The 6,261-nt window shown below is 34.0% G+C and overlaps 1 pseudogene; it reads right to left on the bottom strand.

The window, feature by feature from the left end:
- Positions 1–287: 287 nt before the first annotated feature.
- On the bottom strand, positions 288–3,182 carry LOC139866536 (mitogen-activated protein kinase 16-like; annotated as a pseudogene).
- Positions 3,183–6,261: the final 3,079 nt, after the last annotated feature.

The raw sequence follows: 6,261 nt of genomic DNA, 5'->3' as shown, positions 1-6,261 counted from the left end.
CTAGTTTATAACCCGCGCATTCGCGGGTATTTTTTCATACATGATTATAAAAATATATTATTAATAAGTTATTTATGTTAATGATATAAGTAATAATATTGTAATATATGTCAATAATAAATAATGCAACAAATATCAAAAACATTAATTTATACACACAAAATAAATAAGTATGAAAGTTGACAACATATAAACTAAATTTGAATGCAAATCATGCTATAACGATGCACTAAGATACATGTACAATTTTAAGAATCTGTATTGCTAAATATATCACCATTGGCAAATTAATTGTGACATTTTATGAAACCAAATAATTTTTTCATATAACTGGAACATTATGCCAATGCCACAAAAATCTGGAGCATTATAAAAAATATTTATTTATTCTATTCATATTTGAAACACATAGTTTTGCGCAAAAAATCTAATATTCATAAAAAGTGCTTCGGGTCAAACCCATACGGAGCAGTACAAAAAATACCCACTTTGAACCATAAGCAGTGTCATTGCGGTTCAGTCTCTTTATCTGTCTCTTTATCTGTTGCTTCATTTATTGCAGCTTCAACCTCTGCATCCGTAACCCTTACGGATAGTTTTCCCGTTTTTCCCAGGGTAAAGAGGCTTTCTCGTTAATAGCTCTGCAAAAATACAACCAATACTCCATGTATCTATAGCCGGTGTATACTGCACAAAAACATTAAGTATATACAAAAGTTCCACACACGAATAGTTTGTACTAATTACAACAAAAACAATTCTTCTACCATTAAACCAAAAGTATCTTTACATTTTAATTAACTCAAAGCATATAACAGCAAAGATGGCTATTTTACCTTTAAGAATATGATCCACACAATTATGGCGCCCTGTACCATCTTGTTGCAACATAATCATGTAATCAAATCCATTTAACATATATACTTAAATATTTAAATAAATCTGACCACAATAAGTTTATGTCAGCAATGTGTGTTTAGGGCATACTGTCCAGAATATTGTAGTAGGTGTATCATTAAAGGCAATTCTTGCAAGACCAAAGTCACATATCTTGAGTTTGCAATCAGCATTTGCCAATATATTTTTAGGTTTTAGATCTCTATGAAATACATTGGCTACAAAAGTAAATCAAAATCAGAAACCATATATAAATATAACAAATCATCAACCACTTGAAGTGAACATATATATATATATATATATATATATATATATATATATATATATATATATATATATATATATATATATATATATATATATACACACACATATATATATATACATATACATATATATATAACCTGTATGTATGTATTTCAATCCTCGAAGAAGTTGATAAAGGAAAAACTGATAATGTTCTGGTGTTAAGTCATCATTTGCTTTAATAACCTGATGTAAATCAGATTCCATCAGCTCAAACACCACATATATATCTGTAAATTCTCGTCTCGAAGGAGGTAATAAAATGTGCTTAATTTCAACAATGTCCGGGTGACGAAGAAGCCTTAAAAGCTTAATCTCGCGAAGAATGCGAGTTGCATCAGAAACATGTTCAAATATATCATTTATTTTTTTTATAGCTACTTTTTCACCAAGATGAGTGTCGTATGCAGAACATACAAAACCATAGTTTCCTTTACCTATTACTACCTCTATCTTATACCTACTCCCTTCACCATATTTGGTGAAAAAATCAACTTCTGCAGATCCCTGCAACATTAAATCATTTCATTTACAACTTTATATTAAAACCATTAAATGCAAATCATAGTTTATGTTGACCTAAACATATGCCTATTAAACTATTATGAATATATTACATATAGATTTTCAAACATATACTGATCTATCCCCTATGACAACCCATCAATCAACAGTTCTACAAATAAACATAATATCTACACAAATGCAATCACTATACATTTCTACAAAACGTTAATTAGATGACACATAATAATGACGTTTAAAATTATACCAAGGGTAAAATTATACCAAAAGGAATTGGGCTGAACGTAACCTCAAATGTATTAATATATAAAAGCTCCAAGATCACCATGTTTAAAAAAAAAAAAAGGTATAATGTAATACTATTTGCATAATTTCTTGTATTTGTAAAGTTTTAATAGAAAAATGACCTTCTTGGAGGAAGCGTTTTCGGTCAGCCCGGACAGGACTTGCTTTGACCTACCCAGCCCGCCTGACTCGCCCATTTTGCCACATACACGACATGAAAATATGTAACACAAACAAATACATGATCCTTACCTACCATTGACTTGAAAGGAAAATCATAAAGTTTATTATTCTATGTGAGATAAACGCGTAGAAGGCTAATACCAAAACGTTCATAGAGAAAGGCAAGTGCAGTTGACTCATTTGATTCTTCCCAGGATTCCTCATTGGTCAAATGCAAATTGTGACAGTAACTAAAGGTTTTGTAATACCTTTTGTTCCAATAAGCCTCAGAAACTCACTTTTGCACCAATCTCCAAAGTACCTTACCTCTGCAAAAAAGGCAGCAACTGGTATTCTAGAAAAGCTGTTATATGGTAATCATATCCAGAATCAAGTCGTTGTACATTTGCATTTGAAATATCACTTGTAGTCGTATAAATCATAGAAAGAGTTAACTTATGTGAAACAAAACTTAGGTATTCCATTCATATCGTCGTTAGCTTCATGGTCGATTTTAGATCACGTATCAATTCATAATTCGCTGTCGAACATAATCTAAAACAAACTAATATTTACGGAAACATAATCTAATGTAGAAACATATACTAGAAATTAAGAATCAAAAACCATGACTAACTAAAAAAATATATTAACTTTGGTTACGGAAAGTATACCTGATGTGGGTGTTTGAACAATACTCCATTTGTTATGTGTATCAAAATTTGCTCGATGTGGGTTGTTGTTCACGCTTTGAATTGAATCGCTATTTGTCTTCTTTGTAACCCGATTCGATTTTCATCTTGGTTGCCCAGACATCGCCCACCTCTGCATCTAAGTTCGCCAATTAGTTTTCTAATAAGAACCCTATTTTGTTGTTGAAAGGTGAAGGAGCGTAGGAAATAAAAGGTTTTGCAATTGCATTGACACCAAATTCATTCATTGTGATGACTAACAATGTAACTAACAAAGGTTTTGCAATTGCATTGACACCATACCATATGTATGATCTTTCATTCATTGTGACGACAGTTGTTTCCCCTAATTAATCGGGCGGATTTTTTTTATAATTATTTTTTTTATAATTATTTTTTTTATGTATAGTAAAAGATGCAAGGGCAGCAAGGTAATAATCAACCTCAACTGCCACTAAAAAACCTAAATGACTCGATCATGAATTTGGATGGCTCACATTTACATTAAGAGATGCCATCTAATGGTGAGAATTTTGACAAGTAAGTTTTTTTTTAAAAATGATGATACCATTCTAATTATATGTAAGAGAGAGATATATATATTTAAATATATATGTAACTATTTACAAATAGTTATTCGTGAATCGTCGGGAATGGTCGAATGTCAATTGAATATATGAAACAGTTCAAAATTTTTGAGACTCAACATTACAGACTTTGCTTATCGTGTCAAAAATATTAAATCGTATCCAGAGTTTGGTTTAGAATTAGTCAAAATTTTCCGGGTCACTACATAATTAATTACAAACAAGTTTAAATTTGAATACTAGCATGCTTTGTGATTAAAGTGGGTTGTTGTCATCAATGACATGTTGACCAACCAATAGGGACTTAGCAAATGTGTTAATTATAAACAAAAGATTATGACAAAACTGAGATTGCTTCAAATGATTATCATGACTTGTATCCAAGAATGTTAGACTTTTCACTTTGACCATGACAAGTCACCATCAAGGCAATACATTCAAGGTAAATGAACATTTAATGCATATAGTACTTGTATAGGATGTTGGGTATCTTTTGCAGGTGTTAAATGAAGTAAAGAGTCCAAAGATTAATGTTCAAAACTGATTCACACGGCTATACAACGGATAAATGTTTTGGACTGGACCGCGTGTGGTCGACCCACGGTCGACCGTGGTCCAAGTCGCAGCAACGGCTACTTTTTTTATCTCTCCATATAAATAGCAAGACTTGGAGAACTTTGAAGATTCAGACCTCTTGCATGCTACAACTCAAAATCATCAGAGAATCACAGGAACATAACACTTGTACATATGTTTGTGATTAGCAAGTGAAGTTCTATAATCTCATAGATTATAGAAGGGGTTGTAAACTTACTTTCAAACTACTATCTTTGTAAGTTTACATAATGTTGTAATAATCCTTAGAATTGTCTTAGGATTGTCATCACTAGAAAAGGTGAGTCTTTGTACTTTGTAATTAGAAGCATATGCTAGCTTAGTTATCATCTTCCTTAAAGGGAACTACGGAGTTGATTAATCTCATTGGGGATTAATACTTGTCCAAGGTGAAGACAAGTTGATCTAAGTTGGAGGTAATCTTTCAAATGGATAGAAGGATTATGTTTGTTATCTAAGGAGAAGTACAAGGCTTATAAATCGGATCTCCACCAAATTTGGAGAAAGGTGCTTAGTGAAGCAAAACTCCCGATTAGTGAATCGTGGAGTGGATTAAGGTGGATTAGTTAACATCCACCCGAACCACTATAAATCCTTGTGTTTATGTTCTTTACTTTACAATCCGCATTATTACAAACATAAACACATCACACATTGATTTGAGTTGATTAAAGTAATCAAGGATTGTTCAAATCTTGTTGATCATCGAAAAGGTTTTGAAAATCATATTAAGTAACTATTCACCCCCTCTAGTTACTTACAAACCCCTTAACCTTAAATGCATGAAGTTTGGCCAAAAACTCACGCGTCCTAGTGAATCCGAAAACTCACGCGATTCACAACCTTCACCACAACGACAATCGGGGTTGGCTGAAAACTCACGCGCCCTAGTGTATCCGAAGACTCACGCGATACACTACCCCAATCCACAAGATAATAGGGATGTCCGAACTACACGAGACATTGTGAATCCGAACTACACGAGATTCACTAGTGAAGCCGAACTACACGAGAATCACTACCCTAAGCTGCAACAACAACAATGGGAACGTCCGAACTACACGCGACATTGTGAATTCGAACTACACGAGATTCACTAGTAAAGCCGAACTACACGAGATTCACTAGTGAAGCCGAACTACACGAGACTCATTACCTAAATAACCTCAACAACATCAACAGGGTTGACCTGCTTGTCAATGTGAATCCGAAACTCACGAGATTCACTACCCCAAGGGTAGTAACCCAAAACGCGCAAACGTGCCACGTGAACCCTAAACTCACGGGGTCCATCATCCCACACATATGTAAAGTGAACCCGAACGTACAAGGATCACTCCACCCCACTCGCACCCATCCTATGCATACATACGCATATAATATATTTACGCTCACCTTGTCGCCTTGATGAATGCAAACCAAATCCGCAACTCGTTAATGAAATGTACCTATTCCATTTATCACATAACAAACACCATAATTAGGGTGGATCACAAACCAACCCAAATTGACACTTAGTGCAATTTTGACCCAATTGCACTTTCAAGCACAACCAATGCCCAAACTAACCAATAATCACTTAACACTAGTAAAAATGGTCGTATAACGCCAATTAAACCAAAACACAAGTGTTAAACACTTGTCTTCCCCAAATTAACTCACAAACCCTAATTTTGACTCATTTCAAAATCAAGCTTCCAACAACACTCTTATGAGTTCAAACAGCAACAAAATCGGTAGTTTACACACTTCAAGTGATTAATACTAAGTTTCTAGACCCAAACATGGTCAATTAGTCTTCCAACCCAAGACCCACCAAAAGTGGGTCTTACACCCAAGTACTAGCTACCATAAACCCATTTCATGCTCATTCAAGTGTTTCTAATAACCCAAAGCTCAAACCCTAACTTGAATATTAAATTACACATATAAAATTCGAGTTTGAGACTTACCACAACACCAACTTGTAGCCTAGCAATGGATCTTCCAAGATGTACAGCCAATTTAGGTGGAAATCACCTCCTTCTTCCTCAATCTAGCTTTCTCACTCTAGAAACTAGGGTTTCTTACTCTAAAATGAGATGAGAGAGTTAGAGTGGATAGTAAATGAGTTTGGAATAAGCCTTGGATCTTTGATGGCTCCAAACTGACACCCAAGTGAAAAGACCAAAACACCCTCATTTAACCCT

This window comes from Rutidosis leptorrhynchoides, chromosome 9, assembly GCF_046630445.1.
Source record: "Rutidosis leptorrhynchoides isolate AG116_Rl617_1_P2 chromosome 9, CSIRO_AGI_Rlap_v1, whole genome shotgun sequence".
Lineage (NCBI taxonomy): Eukaryota > Viridiplantae > Streptophyta > Magnoliopsida > Asterales > Asteraceae > Rutidosis > Rutidosis leptorrhynchoides.
The sequence above is the reverse complement of the archived record's forward strand: the minus strand, read 5'-3'. Positions and strand labels throughout refer to the sequence as shown.